Source organism: Canis lupus, chromosome 30 (genome assembly GCF_048164855.1).
Source record: "Canis lupus baileyi chromosome 30, mCanLup2.hap1, whole genome shotgun sequence".
Taxonomy (NCBI): domain Eukaryota; kingdom Metazoa; phylum Chordata; class Mammalia; order Carnivora; family Canidae; genus Canis; species Canis lupus.
The window spans coordinates 23,773,391-23,796,099 of NC_132867.1; the positions used below are offsets into that span (position 1 = coordinate 23,773,391).

The following is a 22,709-nucleotide window of genomic DNA, read 5'->3' on the forward strand; positions in this document are numbered from 1 at the left end:
TTACATCTAAAACCATTTTATAAAAAAACAAAAAACAAAAAACAAAATCATTTTATATGTATTAATTTGTGTCCTGTATCTGATAGAATTATATTTAGGAATTTCAAAGAATTAAAAAAAAAAAAAAGAAATTTCAAGGAATTTATATTTATACCAAAATCACACAACTATTGGGAAAGGAAGAAAAGAAAAAACTTTTGAGATTATACCAACATTTTACCCAACAATGATGTAACAATAAAAAAGCATATGCAACCCAGGGCCATTAACATTACAGAATTTGGGCTTCTGACAAGGTAGTCTACATATAAAGAAAGTTACTCTTTGTCTGTCCTAACCTAGGAAGGATTGCAACCAACAGAGTCCCTCTCAGCTTTTCACCAGGTGCTTGAAACATAGAGGATTCCTCCTCTTAGGAAAGGTCAATAAACTTGAAATTCCCACCCCCTAAAAATGTTAACTAGAAATTACAAATTCTGGAGTTTCAGCAGTGAAATACCAGAAATCGACCACTGGCAATTCCTCTCTCACCTAACTAATGCTGTAGAAAGTTACAGTGTTGACAGTGAGAAGAAGCAGGCTTTTCATTAAATTTTGTTTCATTAAGTTTCAAAATTCCATGATGGATTTTTGTTCAGGTTGTTTCCCTTAAGAAGTACTAATATTAAAAAGTAATAAAACTCTCTCTTACACACACACACACACACACGGTCTTTAAAATATTTTCTTTTCCTTATGAAGGTTTTAGGATGCATTATCACTAATCAGTCTTTTCCTATTAAACTTGAATGGTCAACTGAAACAAACAGCTCTGAGACCAGTCTGATTAATTGTGGTGGCATGTACTAGGGATAATATTCATTGAGCCTTCTGAACCTTGCCAGCTCCAGCAAACTTCTCATCTGTTGTTTTATTTTTTCATTTGTTTTTTACTTTTTATTTATTTATTTTAGATGGAGAGATAGCACGCAAGCAAGGTGAGGGACAGAGGGAGAAGGAGAGAGGGAGAGAATTTCAAGCAGATTTCCTGCTGAAAGTGAACCCTGATGATCACACAACCCTGAGATCACACAACCTGAGATCATGACCTGAGCCAAAATCAAGAGTTGGCTGCTTAACCAACTGAGCCACGCAGGCGCCCCTTGTCTATTGCCTTTATGACACCAATAATAACTGCCCATGTCATATCACAAAATGCAAAACCCAGAGGAGGATAGTCAGACAAGGTCTCAACATGTATGGGCTCACCAGGAGCCATTTCAATGATGGCGGCATCATCATATTTCAAGATTTTGGGGCCATCTTCCATTAGTTTCTCCCCATAAAGGCAATAAATTTTCTTCTTCAGTTCAGCAAAGTTACAAGCAATGTGAGTTGTGTAATGTTTGCTGGTCTTTTTTTTTTCTTTTTTTTTTTGCTTTAAAGGAATTTTTATTAACCTTATACAGTTCAGAGATGCTTTTTAGAAAAAAATCAACTTTCTAAAAGAATATAACCCTCATAAGTGACTTCATCTTTTCATCATAAGTCTTTTATATAAAAAAATCAAAGTGCTACAATTTTTTATACTATGATACTTTCTAAATACACTCTTTAAAGAAGTCTGGTCTTTCCTTAAATGTAAAACAGATACAAAATAGACAGCACATTATAGTTTATATTTAGAAAAAAAGGCTGTAAGTGCAATCATATTTAGATTATAAATGTATATGTGTACCCACACGGGTGCATAGCCAGCATCAATTTGGCCTGGATGGTTCAGGAGAATCACTTCAGCCTTAAAGTCAGCTACTTTCCTTTGTGGGTCATGTCCCACATGATCAGCCACATGTCACAGTGAATATCTTTGACAGGCACATTCTTGACATTGAAGCATACATTTATCTCCAGGAAGAGCTTTACTCAACATTTCATGACACATTTGAACAGACTTTACCTGTAATACTGACTAGAGCAAAGGTGACCACCATGCCAGGTTTTTGGTCTTTGATTTATTTATTTATTTTTTTTGCTTTTTTTGCATGCCATGTTTTAGAACACCTGTCTCTATTCAGCTCCCAAGCACGGGACCAATATCACCAATCTTGCACAGTTTGGTGGCAGGGTGCAATACAGAGCTTCAACCAACATGGTTCCACTGGCATTTCCATCCTTACAGGTGATTTTCCATTCCTTGAACCAAGGTATGTTGGCACTTGACTCCAGCATCTTGTCACCCTTTCAATCAGAAACTGGTAAAATCATTACTATGTTGGGAGTATACCCAATTTTTAAAATGTTGGTGCTACCTTCCATAACAATTTCCCCCTGTCTCTTCTGCTTGGACCTTCTTGGAGCTACCTGCTTCAAATTCACCAGCACCAGCAGCGACACACCGCAATCCACCTGAAATGTGCCTGTAAACCTGTTCCTGATAAAGTCTCTGTGTCTTCAGGTATCAGTGAAGGTCATATAATACTGGCCTCAAATTTCCACAAAGAGATGTCAATGATGATACAGTACTCATGTTCATCTTTCAGCTTATCCAAAACTCAGACATCCTTGAAGGAGCCTTTCCATCCCAGCAGCCTCCTTCTCAGATTCTTCCAATGATTCTGGGTTAATTTACCACATTTATAGATCAGATGGCCAGTAATGGCAAACTTGCCTGAACCAATGGGTCCAGTGTTGATGATGTTGGTATGAATCTTTTCCTTTCCCATTTAGGTTTAGATTTAGTGGTGGTTTTCACAACCCTGTGTTCTGGTAGCAAAACCATTGTGACAAAGATGGAAAGCAAATCATTACAATCTTTCTGGATTCCACCAATGGCCTTCAAATAATGTAATGACATGTAAACACATGATCTTATACATAAATATAAAGTTAGCTTTATCTTGTCTGTGGTTGTTCCATCTTACCTCCACAAAAGTCTGGAACCATGGCACTAAACTTGATCAAGAGAGGAATTAAGTATATTAAATAGTAGTGGGACTAATTGCTTGTTATTTAGAGTTCACCCAAATCTCCCTGAGTGGAACCCTGTACTAGCTTACCTCATTGTTATTAAATATATAGATGATGATGATGACGGTGAGGATGAATTAGTTTACATAGCCTGATTTTAGCTGCAAACTTGCACCTAGAATCTTTGAGCCCAAAGTGTCTCACACATATTTTGATGGTACCTTTGCATATTCTGCTTTGTCTTTATGCAGTTGTTTGTAAGTATTTAGAGTATTCAATCCTGTGTAATAGCAGTAGGGGGCATTGTTTTTTTTTTTTAATTTTATTTATTTATTCATGAGAGACAGAGAGAGAGCGAGAGAGGCAGAGACACAGGCAGAGGGAGAAGCAGGCTCCTTCCGGGAGCCTGATGTGGGACTCGATCCTGGATCTTGGATTCCAGGATCATGCCCCCTCAGCAGGTTTAGAAGGCAGGCCCTAAACCTGCTGAGCCACTCAGGGATACCTGTAGGGGGCATTGTAAGGAGAATAAATGAAATTATCCTCTGATGCAGGTTTGCCTCCCAGGCCACACCTGGTTTGAGGTCATACACACTGATAAGACAATATATTAATGGAATTTCTAGATCTAAAGTTGGAAAAATAACTAAATTATTTTTTTTTAGTTTTAAAGAGAAAAAAATCGATCAAGAATTCTTTTGGATTCCTTGGACTATTTTAGTGAAAATATAAGAAAAAGAAGAAACAGAAATTCAAGGCTGCCAGAAATCCTTTTTAAAATGTAGAGACATGCTTCTGAAAGGGAGTCGGGAGGACAGACCTCCTTTTGATATTAAGTGGAATTCTTCTGAAGCTGCAAAAAATATTAAGAATGCTTGTACATTTAGATTCATTTTATGATGGTATCAAAGTATCCCCTAATTTTACATCTTTGACCAAGCATTATTCATTCTTTGATAAAAAGGACTCCATGTGTTTGGATTCCTTTTGACCCTACTCTTAGGAGGGCAGGATAATTTGTGGAAAATATTAGAAATGATTTTGAGCAGAGAAAACAAGATTAAAACACTGAATAAGTTTGAAACAAGTAAGCTGGTGGAAGCATTTTTATGGTTCATTTAAAATGAAACAAAATATAGTTCATTTAAAATGAAAAAAATAGGAGATAGATGAAGTAGCTATAAAAATTTTAACAGATTAGAGTAAATATTAGGTAATCTGGCTGGTCCATCAACACCTTAGACTAAAAAAGGACAGGAGCAGATTCATTCAGACTTTCCTAGCCTAAATAATTTTTAAAATTTGTGATGATAACAAAAATATGGAAACTGTTCTCCCTTCAGAACAAGTACTGATTAGAATGTGTGAAGTAAAAGAGAGAATTATGATTCTGTGTGATGGATTGGTAAAGGTCCCTTGACATAGGAATGGGAGAGATTTGGGAACATTTATATTGATATGAGTTAAATGCCTGAGAGTGGTAAGGAAACTATTGAATACTAGTGCATGCTATGCTCTTATACCCAAATTGGCTAATGAAATTAATTGCTAATAAAAATTTAAGGGGTGACATGCTTCTGTCAGGCAATATGGTAATACAATTTTGGATGGCTTAAATGCAAAGATGACTCAAAGTAAAAATTAATGAAGGGAAGTATTGTATTCCTAATGCATTAGCCCTATCAGAAAGTACTAAGGGAATAGATGTAATGTCTGAATGTGGGTTTTTTTTCCATACTTACCATTAAGAAAAAGGAATCCATGCCAATCTGCTCTCCACCTATTTAAATTCATCGTGCTAGATAGAAATCTTTAGAATTACCTAAAACCACTCAGGTGATTAATTTAAAACAATGTAGGATATTTGATGTAATCAAGGGATTTTTGCTTTAAGGATATTTCAGTTTCACCTGAATTAGTACCATAAATGTCTTATTTAATATTTTTGCATTATCTGTGAGGAAGGCTAATAAATCCTGGAGTTTACTTGTAGGATATAAAGAATTAGACAAAGTGTTGCCTTAGTAATATGCTGTATTCAGTATGGTTTGAACAATACAAACATGCATTATGCTAAAGGAGATCAGTGTTTTGTGAACAATTTGCTTTATTTCAAAAGGAAGCAAAACTAATTTGTATTCTGCAGAATGGAGCCCAACAAACTTACTGTATTCTCACACAGATATAGATCCTGCTGATTATTGACAAAATCTACTATGAAGAGACTTAGATCTGATTAAATGAAAAAAAAGACTGTTATTCATCATAGTGATGATACAATGTTGACAACTCAATCTGAAGGTCAAGTGGACTGAACTAAAATGCTGATAAATCAATATGGCCACCAGAGGGTCATGGATTAACCCAGCTGAACTACAGAGTCAAGCACAAATGATAAGATTCTTAAAAATTATCTGCACTGGAGACACTAGAGATATACCTCAAAGAACCAGAAATAAGTGTTTTTTTTTGTTTTGTTTTTTTTTCTCGGCCATCTCCAAAATGAAAATAAGAGGCATGAAGATTGATTGAGTTGTTAGTCTCTGAAGAAATCACATAGCACAAGTAAAAAATTTACTAGTTCCTTTTCATCAAAGTATCAGGGAAAAAGATGAATTTTAATGATGTTATGTACAACAGAAGACACTCTTAGAGTTTCAAAGAACTCAGTCTAATGTCTTACCAGTCAATTCCTTGGGGTGGTACAAGCCCAATGCTCAAATGTTATAAGTGTCAGCCACTTGCACTTTTGCTGTCTAGAGTTTTGCAAAAGCTCATATCTGTTACCCAGCAATAATAACTGCTGGGATTTTGGAGTAGAAATTTGCCAGAAGCTGTTGCCATATAAATTCCCTTTGAAAGACAATTTTAGGTATGTTACTGGGCTTCAAATTAAACTGTTTCTGTTATGGAAGGACATAAAATTATTTTGAGATACAGAATACCTTTCATGTCATGGATTATGTCAAAACACCTTTCCAATAGAGAGGGAAACACACAGAAGAGTTGGGAATGATATATTAAAAATATGCTACAGCAGTACCTATCCCATACATGAACAGGTGGCACCCATACCTGTGGGTTCCCTATTCAGTCCACCTGCAGAATTACCTAACTGTACAGTTGAATAGATATGTCCCTAAGGTCACCTAATAGATGATGCTAAATAAGTAATAATGTTCACAGATGTTAATTCCCAGGATCCTCAATCAGAAATGCAGCTGTACTATATCTGGACAATGGCTGAAATTTGCAAGAAGACTTAAAAAATAAACAGACTACGTTATCAGAACTAGGAGCAGTCTTCCTTGTGGTGTTTGAGGATCTAGATTAAAATAATAAAACAGTAGTTTACCAATTCTTAAGCAGTAGCCAATGATTTGTCAGTGTGGTTCACAATATGCCTTAAATTATTAGAAAATGAAAGGAGTCTCAGTTTGTGGCACTCTTGTCATGAGAAATATTACAGTTTTGAAGATGAAAAACAAAGATGCATATAATGGATATAAATAATGGATATGAAAATAATGAATACAAAGATGTATATAATGATGTGCGTGTGCATGTGCAACATATGGACACACACAGACACATACACTTCAGAAAGGAATTGTATCTAAAATTCGGATTTTTTTTTCACTCTTAATCACTAAACTCACTGACAACAGTATGTTTGGTAGATAAGACAAAATTGAGACAGTCTAAAAGAAACTTGAGTGATTCTGGCTCAAGTCTAGAAGTCATGGAATAAACTAAACTTGTCTAATGAGGAGAGATACACTGAGGGAAAAGACTCATGAGCTTCTATTGTCATTTAGAATGCATGATATTTTTGGAGGAAGACAAAGGATAACAAGTGCCTGTGTATAGAGGATATGCTTTTAGAGAAAAACAGATTAAAAAACTCAACAGGCTGCTAGACAGCATTCTAGGAGACTTGATTGGAAAATAGCATGCACACTGACCCAAGAGAGGCTGTCTATGTATGCTCATCTAGATGGAAGGGGCAGTAGTTTGTGGAAAATGGTCTTTGACCTTGGCAGAAGAAAGCACAAGGAATGAACTTATGTGAAACTTTTGGCCCCAGTAGGCTGTGAAAATACATTTATAGACAGTATATCTTGCATATTTTTTTAACTTTGAAAGCATCATGAATATTTTTAAGAAGCAAATTTACCCACTATGCAATTAATTAAAACTGACACCTTTTAAACATGTCTAAGATTCTTTCTACAGGTCATAAGATGGGAATTATTTAAGGAAAAGTTCTTTTGGGAAACTATGAGTGTGTAAACTGCAGTATGAGACAAGAAACATGAAACTTGGAATTGGGAATTAACTGACATCTGGCCCTTTGAATGACTTAACAACATCTATAATACTGGCATTGAGGACAAAATTTATTAGATTGAATTGGTAGCTTGATAACATGCTCTTTCAAAGGAAGATGATTCACTAGTGAAAATGTAGATTTATCCAGTAATTACTACATCAAATCCTTATATTTATCCTTTTCCTGTATTTCAAATTTCACCACTGAAAAGAAGTAAAAGGGTTATAAGCTTGTGAAAGACACACAACTTTGAATTGGTATATTTAGTAAATTAAAATGCCGCCTTAAGAAGCATTACATAGGGGATCCTGGGGTGGCTCAGTGGTTTAGTGCCTTGCCCTTCGGCTCAGTGCCTGATCCTGGAGACCCGGGATCGAGTCCCACATCAGGCTCCCTGCATGGAGCCTGCTTCTCCCTCTGCCTGTGTCTCTGCCTCTTTCTCTCTCTCTCTCTCTCTGTGTCTCTCATAAATTAATAAATAAAATCTCTAAAAAAAAAGAAGCATTACATAGATCTTATTGGATGCTGTGAATGATTAGTTGTTTTGATGCTTATCCTTCTACTTTTTGCATATTTTATTTATTTTTATGGGGAGGGATGGAAGGAGGGCAAGAGGGAGGGGGGAGAGAGAATCCTAAGCAGACTGTGCTAAGCACAAAGCCAGATATGGGTCTCCTTCTCATGACCCAGAGATCACGACCTGAGCTGAAACTAAGAGCTGGTCACTTAACCAACTGAGCCACCAACTGCCCGTATTTTTAAAGACAAAATGAGAAGAGATGATGTTGAGATATATAAAAGTAAGAAAGCTAGACAAAGGGACAGGGGTTTGACTACCTAAGAATGGAATTTACCCACAGCTTTATGATGGTTGTTTTATAATTATTACCAGAGATACATGGAAACATGATATTCATCTATGGCCAAAGAGTGATGGAGATGTCTTACTGGTGATGTAAAATAGACTGATCAATATTCAAAACTCCTCTGTGAGCATTATCTCAATGTTTGTCTACATATATCACTAAAAATATGTAGACAAATGTGTTACATCTGATTTATAGGATTAAATAGCCTAGTTTCAGCTACATTAAAAAGAAAAAAGAAATAAGGGAGTAAAAAGATTCTCATTAAACATGTGACATGGATCCTTTGAAACCAAGTGATCCAGAGCATATCTTGTTGGTTCATCATCCAAAGACAAAGCATGTTGACTGCAACTGAGACCAGACTCTGGAAGCTTTAGCTAGAAGTCTTGTGTCTCCCTAATGTTTGCATGTGCTTCTTCTGCTGTCTCCTGCTGCAGCATATCCTTTATCTTTCTTTTTAAAAGATTGATTTGTTTATTTGACAGAGAGAGAGAGTGTAAGTGAGAGGGGGCAGACGGAGAGGGAGAGAGAGAATCTCAAGTAGACTCTCTGAGCCTGGAGACCAATGCAAGGCTTGATCTCAGGACCCTGAGATCATGACCTGAGCCCAAATCATGAGTTGGGTGCTAAGCTTACTATGCCACCCAGGTGCCCCACATATCCTTTATTTTTATTAAAGTTATATCTGAGTGTTCCCCTGGAATCTTGTGAGTTATTTCAAATACTTTTTCTATGTAAACTTACTCTTGTGTTTCAGAAATATTTTCAAGCTTTTCGATATGTAATCCAAATAATTAATATTAGCACTTAGAAAGAAAGTCATAAGACATTATCAACATTCTTGATTTTACAGTATAAGAACAGGATTTGAGCAGTGATGGATCAAGGGAGAAGTAATCTTGGAACCCCTCTGCTCTGGATCCAGGCAATGAGAGGGGACTTTCTGCAGAGAAGTTAAAAAAAAAAAAAAAAAAAAAAAAAAAAAAACAACTTATGGAAAGTTATTATTCTTTTCATGTTCAGTTTTCACTATTAATTTTAAACAAGGTCTGTGATAAATTACTCTTTCCTGCTGGAGTGGCTCCATCTTCCACATGATAAGCCCTGATTCTATCCCTGCCTATGGTATTAATTTAATTAATCATGCCACCTTAAGATAAGTCATTTTTCTTCCCTGGGACCTCAGTTTCCTTATATATGATATAGGTGAGTTGCAGCAGAAAGGTATCAGAACCTCTTCATACCCAACATTCTTTTTTTTTTTTTTTAAGATTTTATTTATGTATTCATAGAGACACAGAGAGAGAGAGAGAGAGAGAGAGAGAGAGGCAGAGATACAGGCAGAGGGATAAGCAGGCTCCATGCAGAGAGCCTGACGTGGGACTAGATCCAGGGTCTCCAGGATCACGCCCTGGGCTGCAGGTGGTGCTAAACCGCTGCGCCACCGGGGCTGCCCCATACCCAACATTCTAAAGTATTTTGTGTTTCAAAACTCATGCGTGTTTAATCCATAGAGGATGCAACAGAACATTGGAATAATTTTTATCATTCTTGCATATAACTGTTTTCACACTAAGTAGCCTAGTACACTAAAGTCTATACTTTCTAGAGGTTGCAATTTTAAAATCATATATGATATACAAATGGCTAACAGGTCATGAAAAAAATGGTCAACATCACTCATCATCAGGGAAATACAAATCAAAACCACATTGAGATACCACCTCATACTTGTTAGAATGGCTAAAATTAACAACTCAGGAGACAACAGATGTTGGCACAGATGCAGAGAAAGGGGAATGCAAAATGGTGCAGCCATTCTGGAAAACAGTATGGAGGTTCCTCAAAAAGTTAAAAATAGAACTACCCTATATCCCAGCAACTATACTACTAGGAATTTATCCAAAGAATACAAAAATACTGATTCAAAGGGGCACATGTTCCCCATTGTTTGTAGCAGAACTCTCTACAACAGCCAAAACATGAAAAGGGCTCAAATGTCCATCAACTCATGGACGTATAAAGATGTGGGTGGTGATGGTGGTGGTGGTGGTGGTGGTGGTGGTGTGTGTGTGTGTGTGAAATGGAATATTATTCAGCCATCAAAAAGAACGAAATCTTGCCATTTGCAACCACATGGATGGAGCTAGCAAGAGCCTTATGCTAAGCAAAAAAAGTCAGAGAAAGGCAAATACCATGTATTTCACTCATATGTCAAATTTAATAAACAAAACAGATGAACATAGGTGAAAGGAAGGAAAAATAAAATAAGATAAAGACGCAGAGGGAGGCAAACCATGACAAATTCTTAACTTTAGGAAAGGAACAGAGGGTTGCTGGAGGGAGAAGAAGGGATAATTGGGTGATGGGCATTAAGGAGGGCACTTGTGATGAGCAGTGGGTATCATATGAAAGTGATGAATCACTAAATTCTTCTCCTGAAACAAAAACTATACTATATGTTAACTAACTTGAATTTAAATAAAAACTTGGAAGAAAAAAATAAATAAAATCATATTTGAAAAAATTAAGCAAGTTATGCTAGGTCAGAACTATGTCTTCATTTACTTTTTTTTTTAAATATGTATATTTCTTTTCTTTTTTTTATTTTTTATATATTTATGATAGGCACACAGTGAGAGAGAGAGAGGGGCAGAGACACAGGCAGAGGGAGAAGCAGGCTCCATGCACCAGGAGCCCGACGTGGGATTCGATTCCGGATCTCCAGGATCACGCCCTGGGCCAAAGGCAGGCGCTAAACCACTGCGCCACCCAGGGATCCCTGTCTTCATTTACTTTAGCGATTAGGTTTTATGCTGAGTGATGAGAGATACAATATGAATAATGGACAGCTTCTGCTATATTTGTCCATATGGTTGAAAGAGAGAAATCAACCCTCACTATTCATTTATCATAAAAGTGAAAAGTAAGAGACACAGAAAATGTCAAGGTAATATGTAATGCTGCTGTATTAGAATTCTCCAAAAAAAAAAAAAAAAATCCCAACAACCCAGAATCAATGGGAGATATATATCTCTCTATCGCTAATCCTCTATCAGAGAGAGAGAAAGAGATTGGTTTATTATAAAGAATTGGATCACACAATTATGGAGGCTGATGATTCCAGAGATCTGCAGGAAGCTGGTGATCCAGAAGTACTGGCGATGTCTGAAAGCCTGATTACCAGGACAGCACGCTGTGCTTCCAGTCCTTAGGCGCAAGCTCAAGCCACAGGAAAAAGCAATGTTTCACTTTGAGTCTGAAGCCAGCAAAAGCAATCTCCTAGAATAAGAAACACATTAAATAATCCTGTTGTTGACTGAAAATGAGTCCAAATATCAAACTGAAGTTATTCTTCATTGCTTTGTCACAGGAGCTGCTGTAACTAATATACTTCATTCTTTGAAGCTGCATTTAATAAATTATGGCTTTTTTTCCCCTGATTATAACCATAGTAACAGAAAAATTACATGAGTCATCAAATTCAGTTTTAATAATATTAAAAGACAATGATAATTCTGTTAGAGACATAGAAAAAAACAGTTATTTTGTTTTATTTTTTAAGTCAGTGTATTAATAGCAAACACTGCTATTTGATTATTTCCCACATATGTCTGCACACTTAGCTTTTGGCGAATTTGGAAAAATAAAAACTCTGGGATTTTTATACAGATTTAACAAAATGGATTTGCAAAACAAAACCTTGTAACCTGTTTACAGGAGAGATACTAGACAATATGTTGACATGCTTTGTTTTAGATATTTACAACTATTTATGATATATCATTTTATAAAATATATCTTCATACTGAAGTAAGGTTCCTGTTTTAGAAAAGTATTTAAATCAGAGAGCTCTACAAAGCATTCGAGCAACTTTCCTCGATCCTTACTAGTCACTTGGATCTAAGTGTTTTATTAGGAGTTTTTGTGTTGAGATTTTTGTTTATATTATTGTTTTAATCATTACAGAATGAGTCTTCCTGACAAGTCTCAGATTTTTCCTAAGAATCAGAATTATTTCTGTAAAGAAAGATGTTTGCAATGAAAATATTTAAGACTTATCTAAATGGGAGTTAAGTGTTCAAAAGTTTTATTATCTTTGGATTGCAAAAGGCAGAAATAAAAAGTTTTGCAGTAATATGAACAGAATTTTAAGTAAATCATTGAGTCAAAATAAACTTTTTTTTTTTATTATTTCAAAATCAGTTCTCACACATCTGCCGTATATCCATTTGATAGATTTCAGGCTTAAAAAAGAAATATCCAACTGTAGAAATTTCTTCCTTGTCTCAAACCTATGCATAAATGCTTTATTTAAATGAAATCTTTTCCTCTCCAAAAGATTAACTTCATTTAAATACCATACACATGTTTCAGGTATGTCTTGTCATTTCATAATTTAAAAACATTCTCGGGATCCCTGGGTGGCGCAGCGGTTTGGCGCCTGCCTTTGGCCCAGGGCGCGATCCTGGAGACCCGGGATCGGATCCCACGTCAGGCTCCCGGTGCATGGAGCCTGCTTCTCCCTCTGCCTGTGTCTCTGCCTCTCTCTCCTCTCTCTCTCTCTTTCTCTCTCTCTCTGTGACTATCATAAATAAATAAAAATTTATTTTAAAAAAAAAACATTCTCCTTTAAATTTTAGCCTGCTCCTCTGATCCAGTTATTATCCTTGAAAATTAGTGTCATTATATCATGTCAGTGGAGGTATGAAAATTTCTTATCTGCTTTTAGTATGAGGATTAGAGGAAATTCTAGTTGAAAACTGCACATAATGACTGATAAAAACTGAATTTATCTAATTTGCTTACTCCTTGTTATTTGAAGCCTGGGCCATTAGGTGATCTGACAGGTACTTTAATTAGTGACATACTTATCTTAATAATAAAACTATTAGTAATTTCCACATAAGCAGGTCATAGAAAGCTAGCTATTGCTGAAAATAAAATATTCAACATTACAAATACTGCTACTTTTATCCTGAAACTACGTTTCATGTTTTTGTTTGCTTTAGAAACTTAAAAATTTATCAATAAAATAGAATGGAGATTTAAAAATGAAATCAAATTGCCTATTATGTTAGAAAACTTTTAAGAGCAAAATTCTTACCTTAGAACACAACACATAATTCTTAATTTTACTATGAAGTTATAGAAAAGAACCCAACCATTCATAATTAGAATTAAACTTTTTATTATTATAATATCAATCCTAAGAAATTTGGAAGATTAGGTCCCTCCTTTAATGTTCAAAAACATGCTTTTATGTTTCAGTATATGCTGAAACCACCCCATTTCTTTTCAACATTTCCATCTTCCTACCTTTTTAGAAGCGCAAACTATTCTCTCTGTAGCGTTCCAGCTGTTCTCTCTTTAAATCTCAGGCTGAATTCGTAGGTTTTCATGATTTGAAAGTTATCTAGGTAAATTGTAGGGACAGGTGACTTGGGGACCCTTCTCTTCAGCCATCTTGCCCCCGCTAACACTTTTCAACATTTCAAAGATACTATGCTTTCAAAACAAAGGAGATCATAGGCATGTTGCATATGGTTTAACAAAATGAGCACTGATTGCATAACATTTAATTATTTTAAATGATATTTAAAATATCATTTGTGGGATGCCTGGGTGGCTCAGCAGTTGAGTGTCTGCCTTAGGGTCAGGTAGTGATCCCAGAGTTCCAAGATTGAGGCCCACATTGGGCTCTCTGCATGGGGCCTGCTTCTCCCTCTGCCTATGTCTCTGCCTTCTCTCCGTGCTTTCATGAATAAATAAATAAAATCTTTAAAAAATAAATAAAATATCATTTGTAACAGGATAGTCATTATATATTACCTACTAATTATACTGCCTTATTGTATGAGATAAATTAAAGTTACAACTTAACAATTCATGAGAAACATTAAATTGTCTTATTTACATTTTTCCCTACCAAGTCTTCTGCATCCGCATTTATTTCTGTTCAGAGGTAAGAACACATAATGCAATTTTTTCTGAGGGATAAAAACAGTAGATAGGGAACACAAGATACCTTCTAAAGTTCTAGGGAAATAAATTAGTATTATATCCATAACACTTCAATATTGAAGATAATTTATTGAATTACCATATTCATGATTTATTACAAATGCATGTTAGTTAAGATAAAGATAACTATGAGAGTCTGTATTTACAGAATGAGTTAAGATGTGATGTTTTAAATGTACAAATAAAAGTAACAATAAGTTATGATAGAAATTAGAATATTGTCTTATTTATAGAGGGAAACATAATTTAGCTGTGATTTAACAAGTTGTCTTATTACCTTGGTTATACCCTTACTCTGTTATATGTATGGTCTTAAAATAAGAATAAGATACTACTTTGTTATGATTGATTTTAAGTCCAGAGACAATTCCTATTTTACACCTAGTAGGGTATCCTTAAGGATTGTTTTGGAAAGAAATTGAAACACGCTTGTTTCACTCTAGTTAATATTAAGAACAATATATTAAAACAAAAACAATTTTTTTAAAAACAAATCTTTGAATTTCATCTATATGGTAGATTAGAGATGTCTATGAATGCCTTGCTACTCTGCTAAGTAAGATAATTTTATTTTTTTCCTCTCCTTGAATCTGGGCACGTCCTGGTGAATTGTTAGCCCAAAGTAATGTAGTAGAACTGACCTTTCAGGAATTATGGAGGCTTGGCCAAATGGGACATTTTATCATGGGCCTGGGTCTCTCTCATAAAATACTTCTCTAGAAGCCCTGAATTGCAAGGTATGGATTAAAATTATCCCGAGACTGCCAAGCGAGTCCAGTGGGCCAGCATTCAACCACAGCGCAAACCAAATCATTCAACCCAACTCATCCTAGGTTGAACATAAACAATGACCTCTATCAATGCCATGTGGATTTTCTGATTCAGAGAATCATGATACATAATAAATTTATTGTTGTTTTATATCTCTGGGTTTGGGGAGTTGTTAAATGAAACAATCTATTTCTTTTTTTGGAGGATTGGAAGGGATTTAGGTTAGCTACATATGAATCCACCAGAAACACTTTAAAATATTATACATTCCTCATAAGCAAAAATGTTTATGATAGCTTCATTTTAATAATGATGAAGTCTAATCATACCCCTGTCACAGTCTAACAGTTACTACTTGATTTGGATGACATCTGGTAATCTGGCAGGTTAAAATGTACCTCAGAGAAGGTGAGGAAAAATTGGTAAGGATATTTTTTTTTAAACTCTCCATAATTCATTTTATGCAATCACAAAATCTTCATATAAACTGAATCCGCCCAATCTTTGGATTACAAAGAGTGTTAACATGTGTGAGTGTGCATATGTGTGTGTGCATGTCATAACAAAAATTAGTCTGAACAGGTATGTAGGTTAGTTTTGTTTTGTTTTTTTTTTTTTCAAGATTTTATTTATTTATTCATGAGAGACACAGAGAGAAGCAGAGACATAGGCAGAGGGAGAAGCAGACTCCCTGCAGGGAGCTTGTTGTGGGACTCAATCCCAGACCCCCGGGATCATGCCCTGAGCTAAAGGCAGATGCTCACCCACTGAGCCACCCAGGCATCCCTATGTAGGTTAGTTTTGACAATATTTCTATCTTACTCATATTTTTAATGAGTTAAGGTGATGTTCTGGATCACTCTAGCTAGGCCTACATTTTTGTCAGCTTCTAGAATAACTTTACCAACTCAGACTTCTACCTCTGGGCTTTTGCAAATGTCTAAATTTAGATAGTATATAGTTTTCTTTGTTATCTATGGAACAGATGTTTTCAAAAGTTTTCTAATATACAGTAATCCCCCTTATCCACCAAGGGGTACATTCCAAATCCTCCTTGGATTCCTGAAGCCACAGAAAGCACCAAATCCTATATATCCTATGTTTATTCCTATGCATACATACCTATGATAAAGTTTAATTTATAAATTAGGTATGGTAAGAAATTAGTAACAGTAACTAATAATAAAATAGAACCATCATAACAATACACTGTACCAGAAATTTAGAAAATATTGTCTCTTTCATTCTCAAAAGATCTTATTATACTGTACTCACCTTTCTTATGATGATGACGTAAGATGATAAAATGCCTCTATGAAGAGATGAAATGAGATGAATGACAAAGGCATTGTCATGTGGCTGTTAGGCCTACCATTGACCTTCTGATGAGACATCAGGAGGATCATCTGCTTCTGGACCCTCGATGACCACTGAAACCACAGAAAGTGAAAACATGGATAAGAGTAGACTACTGTGATGTTAATTTATAATGGAAGAAAGAGGAGCACCTGGGTGGCTCAGTTGGTTAAGCATCTGCCTTCAGTTGAGGTAATGATCCCAGGGTCCTAGGCTAGAGCCCCGATCAGGCTCCCTGCTCAGTGGGGAGCCTGCTTCTCCCTCTCCCTCTGCCACTCCCCCTGCTCATGCTTTGTCTCCCTGTCTGTCAAATAAATAAATAAAATCTTAAAAAAAAAGAAATTAGGAGAAAGGAATTTATTCTGGTACTGGCTGTGTTTATTGATGATATATTGTATTTTTACGAATAAGGAAGAATATGCATGTATTGTCTTACTTTCATCTACTTATATTTACTACATCCCTATTCACATTTGCATTTAAAATTAATATGTCAACATACTGATTTACTATATATTGTCACGACAAATCTGAACCTTAAAATAATGTAAATAGCTACAACAAAGTCAGTGAAATCAAAATTGAGAAAATAATGTTTTTTTCCCCAATAAGATGGGAAAATAACTTCTTTTAATATAAAAAAAAATTGGTGCAAACTTCATTTGAAATAAAGCCTTTCACTGAGATTAGAAATTATAAGATTTTAGAAGCATAAGTAATCATGGAATCTGTACATGACCTTAATTATAGTGTTTATAAACTAAGCTCAATAATATTCAAATTACCATCTATATATTAAAATGTATGCATTATAATTATGTCCTCTGAGGCTACTGCCTAGATCCAACTGGGTAACTATTTTCAAACTGTTAATCATTATATCCTTTAAAGAGTAGAGATAAAAGCTATTAGAAAAATTTTATTTGATACTTTTTTCTTATGTTTAAAAGAAAAGAAAAAATCTATTCTAAGCATCAACCTAGTTTTTGATAAACCAAATCACATAATAATTTGTGTGGTTATAAAGAGAAACAAATAAATATAAATTTTAACTAACCAAATATTTCAATTCAAATGAAAAATAAATTTCCTTTTGAAAGAAAAAATCTTTATGCTCTGTAAAAGAAAATTTATAGGTAGAAAATATCAAATTTTAATTTTCAATTATAAGGACTAAAGAGAGGAGCTGCTGTTTAGTAAAATTATTATTTTCTTTTCATTGGCTTCGTAGTGAAATATGTCTTCACAAAATCTAAATAGAGAGTGAAGAAAATGTCATGTTATTCCAAACCAGAAAGCTTTGTTATATTTTGGATAATATTCTCAAAACATGTCAAAATGTCTTACTTTTTATACTTAAATGAAGTTGCTGATTTATGAATTGTTAGCAATTCACAATATTTAGAAAATTGATTCCCTACCACATCAATCATCAGAACAATTGTTAGGACTTCAACCGAGTCTTGAAAATGTACACTTCTATATGTAAGACCTGGAGCAGAGCGTGCAAGTGAGGGTCCCATGCAATTAATTAACAAATTTCTTGGAAACTGAATCACTTACCAAGTTAATTTTTGTGTTGGAGTGTTCCCTGTCCTTCTAATCAAGGGATAACTTAAATTAAAATAAAACATGTTAAGTAGCTTAATAGAGACAGAAGAAAAATACAAACTAGATAACAAAGTGGAAGAAAATATTTTAAGTCCAAAAGATAAATAAAAATATGGAAAAGATGTTTAAGTTAATGCATGTGATCATGGCATTCCGTGTTTAATTCTAACACATATCTGGAAGAGACTTGAAAATGAAGTACTTTCAGTGAAGGTAATAGCTGAGTATTTGCTGTGAACTGGTAAAAGACACAGATCTTTAGAGCCTAGAAGCATGATTTCCAGGCATGGAAAAAACTGAAAAAGATGCTGCAAACAAACAAACAAACAAACAAAACCAGTAAGGCAATGGGATCTTAAGAGAAAACTGATTATCTACAAAGAAGTAGTAGATCTCCCTATTGCAAAAATAGGAGCCAGAAATTAGTGAAATATTGAATCCGAAGTGTTGGAGAAAAATAACAGTTATTTTGCAATTGTTTACTTAGGTCAACTAGAACTTAAGAACAAATTTGAAAGACCATTTTCTCAAACTTTTGTTGTTACTATATGGACATTAGAGAGATTCTAATAAAACATATGGACTCCTGCTCTGCCTAATACACATACATGCTGAGTTTGCATAAAACTATAGATTTGTAAATCCCTGAAGCCTTTTCTCGGTTCTAAACAGCACATCCTTACCTGTGAATCAAGCTACTGCAGTACCTATGAGTACCCAAGGCATATAAGACTGCATATACTAAAAAAAAAAAAGGACTGCATATACTGAATATCTAGGTCACTCTTTTTAGAACCCTTGTAGTTCCTTTCATTGTTGTTTTTAATAAATTGTACTGATTTTATTAAAGGTATCATCATTATGTCACATGTTTGCTAACACAGTTCACAGACTTAAAATATATTTCGTGTTTTTTTTTTAGGCATTCTTAGGCATTGACACTAAACTTCCACTAACTCAAATAGAAAATGCATACTCTAGATTTGTATTATACATATGGAAACAGTCTTTAGAAGCCAGGCCATATTATTATTGATTTGGGGAGAGGAATTATCTATTTGTTCTCTTCTGTTATTCGTAATAGCTTTTGACATTCCAAAATGTTAATCTCTAAAGTTTTATTTTTTTGAGAAAGAAACTTATAAGGAACAGTATTCTTTACCTTTTGAGTTCATATACAACTCAGGATGGCAAAAGGATCTATAAAACTACTTCCCTGTAGTTGTTGAACACACTTTGAAATTGGCACACATATAAGGTGCAATAACTTTTGTTTCAATCTTTCCATCCAAACTGACTAGAGGGTGAGAATTGCGTATTTGCTGATGGCAGCGGCTCTGGAAACAGGAAGCTTGCCTGAGGAGGATCTCTTTGTCTCCAGTATCTTGCTATTTGAGCTAAGAGATGTTTCAGTTCTTAGATATGCTTTTTTCCTTTGTGAATAGTTAACCTACTTTTCCTACCAGCAAATAAGAATGACGATAGTAAATACTTCTTCGGTTGTTGTCAGTATCAAAGATTTAAATTATACCATTCGATAAAGTTACTGAAATAAAAAAGTACCCCTAAACCATTATCATCCATTATTATTAATTTAAACACTTAAATAGTCATATTCTGTTTCATATGGAAAAACAGCTCAGTTATTTCAAAATAGTATTAGTGTTGACGATGGGACAGAGTGAGTGAATTTTAAAAGTAATGACATTTAACTAAATTGAGTAAATTTATTTATACATATATATATTTAAAGATTTTATTTATTTATTCATGACAGAGAGGGAGAGAGAGAAGAAACACAGGCAGAGGGAGAGGGAGAGAAGCAGGCTCCATGCAGGGAGCCTGACATGGGACTCGATCCAGGTCTCCAGGATCACACCTTGGGCAGAAGGTGGTGCCAAACTGCTGGGCCACTGAAGCTGCATTATTTTATTTAAAATAAATATATTTTAATTTTGTACTTTACATAAGTGAATATACAACTTGAAAGATATCCATACTTGGAAATGTTTTGAGAAGATATTAAAATATTACTTAAATTATTAATATTAAATATCAAAATACTTAAATATTAAAGAAATGTGCTTTGGTTTACATGTAATGAAAAGTTGTTGCATGTAAAATTTCAAATTACACATTTCTAGTCTTGTTTTTCTTTTGCTCATGTAAAGAATGATATTTAAATGAGGTTATAGCTAACTAAAACTCTAATAAACTTAAACTCTGCAGATCAAATTATACAATGAACTGCCTAAGATAAACTAAGATAAACTGAGCAAAATGTCAGTTTTGAATAGATATTACTTGTCTTCTGGAAAATTTCCCACATTTTTGGAAAAAATGAGACAAAATCATACAGAATTCTGTATACTATAAATATGGAAATTCTGTCTATTAGAGAGAGTAGATTGTATGAAATATTAAAATTTTAAAATTAACTATAAACATGCATATGATTTTGTCAAATACATGCAGTGTATTATATATTACATTTATTATATTAATTTTTATAATTGATTTGTTTATAAAGTATGAGAAAATAGGCAAGGGAAACAAAAGCAAAAATGAATTTTTGAGACGTCATCAAGATAAAAATGCTTCTGTACTGAGAAGGAAAAAAATCAACAAGACTAAAAGGCAACCTATGGACTGGGAGAAGATATTTGTGAATGACATACCTGATAAAGGGTAGTATCTAAAATGTATAAAGAACTCCTCAAACTCAACACCCAAAAGACAAATAGTCCAGTTAAGAAATAGGCAGAAGACATGAATAGACATCTTTCCAAATAAGACATCCAGGGCAACAGGCACATGAAAAGATGCTCAGCATCACTCAGTATCAGGGAAATACAAATCAAAACTATGATGAGATACCTATGACATAGTCAGAATAGCTAAAATTATCAACACAGGAAACAACAGATGTTTGCAAGGACTGGAGATAGGGGAACCCTCTTACACTAGGAGTGGGAATGCAAACTGGTGCAGCCATTCTGGAAAACAGTATGAAGTTTCCTCAAAAAGTTAAAAATAGAACTATGTTATGAACCAACAACTAAACTATTAGGTATTTATCCAGAAGATACAAAAATACTGACCCAAAGGGGCACATGCATCTTGAAATCTACAACAGCATTACTGACAATAGCCAAACTATGGAAAAAGCCCAAATGTCCATCAACTGATGAATGGATAAGGAATATGTGGTATATATATAAAAAATTACTCAGCCATCAAAAAGATAAAATATTTCCCTTTGCAACAATGTGGATGGAGCTAGAGTATATTACACTAAGTGAAATAAGTCAGTCAGAGAAAGACAAATACCATATGATTTCACTTATGTGGAATTTAAGAAACAAAACAGATGAAGATGAGGAAGGGAAAAAATAGTTTCTTTTTTTTTTTTTTTTTTAGAAATCATTTCTGTTTTATACGTTAGCCCTTGGGTGCATCAGCAATATCGTTTTAATCTGGAAGACAAAACTAGTCATGGGAATACAAAGATTTCAAATGCAACTTTTAATTCACTGCACCACATGCTCTTAGGGCTTCCACATCCAAGTGTATCCAGAAACAGGAGTACTTCTTTGTTTCTAAGTGTGAGAAATTGTTAACATCCCTCCTCCTCCTGGTCTCCCCACATAACTCATGCAAAAGAAGCAGAAAAGAAAGGACAATAAATGCAAAATAAAAAAAGAAAACCTAAGTAGTATGAAATTAGTTTTTATTTTTACCTCAAAATAAATGCTTAACATTTTTCTAAAACTGTAACTAAATATGAACACTTAGAAGGGTGGAAGGAAATCCCCTGGGAAGCCAGTGAATAAGGCAGACGTCTTGAGGTCCATGGTTCTTCCTGCAGGACTAGTCTAGAACCCCCTTCCTCTCTACTGTTTATTGTCTCCACCAGGGTGCTGGCCACAGGGGGACCCCACACCACCCCCAAACCCACACAAATAAGGGATTTGAAAAGCAGGGGAAACATTGCTTAACACATGAACAAAATATTTGAGACTATTAACTATAGAGAACAAATAGGATTGCATGAGGTGGGGCAGGTGTACTAAATGGGTGATGGATGTTAAGGAGGGCACTTGTTGTGACAAGCACTGGGTGTTGTATGTAAGTGATGAATCATCAAATTATATTCCTGAAACCAGTATTACACTCTATGTTACTAACTAAAATTTAAATAAAAACTTAAAAAATAAATAAAGTAAAATATGAGAAAATAAAGAGGATATTCCATGAGAGTTTTATGGAAATCTAATCCATGGAAGCATTAAAATATTCATAGTTTCCCCTTTGAAAGATGGATACTAAAATGTCAGGAAATTTTTTTTTAATTTTTATTTATTTATGATAGTCACACACACAGAGAGAGAGAGAGAGAGAGAGGCAGAGAGACATAGGCAGAGGGAGAAGCAGGCTCCATGCACCGGGAGCCCGATGTGGGATTCGATCCGGGGTCTCCAGGATCGCGCCCTGGACCAAAGGCAGGCGCCAAACCGCTGCGCCACCCAGGGATCCCTTGTCAGGAAATTTTTAATACAGTCCACCTCAGTGCTTGCATCTACTCACATCTGGACATTTCATATTGTAATATAAATACAATGTATACTATAACACAGCACTTAACTGACATGAAGAATTTCTGTAGGACAAATTTCAGAAGATATTTTTTAAAGTTTATCATCAAAATAATTCAAAATCGCATTCAACATATTTCACTATATACCATATGAAGTACAATTTAACTTGTTATAGATCATTAAAATCATTATTATGAACAT

General features: G+C 34.7%; 2 long non-coding RNA genes across 2 annotated transcripts in view; one reads left to right on the forward strand and one right to left on the reverse strand.

Annotated features, from left to right (window-relative positions):
* The first annotated feature begins 1,230 nt into the window (after positions 1–1,230).
* Positions 1,231–6,290, forward strand: LOC140621296 (uncharacterized). The gene is made up of 3 exons (XR_012021023.1): positions 1,231–1,369; positions 2,036–2,183; positions 5,129–6,290. It is a non-coding gene; the product is annotated as an uncharacterized lncRNA (long non-coding RNA).
* Positions 6,291–10,756: 4,466 nt separating this feature from the next.
* Positions 10,757–22,709, reverse strand: part of LOC140621510 (uncharacterized) — a 268,877-nt gene continuing 256,924 nt past the window's right edge. Inside the window, exons 2-3 of the long non-coding RNA XR_012021254.1 lie at positions 16,219–16,373; positions 10,757–11,430 (exon numbers count right to left, since the gene is read on the reverse strand). This is a non-coding gene — a long non-coding RNA (uncharacterized lncRNA). The remainder of the gene's footprint in view (positions 11,431–16,218; positions 16,374–22,709) is intronic.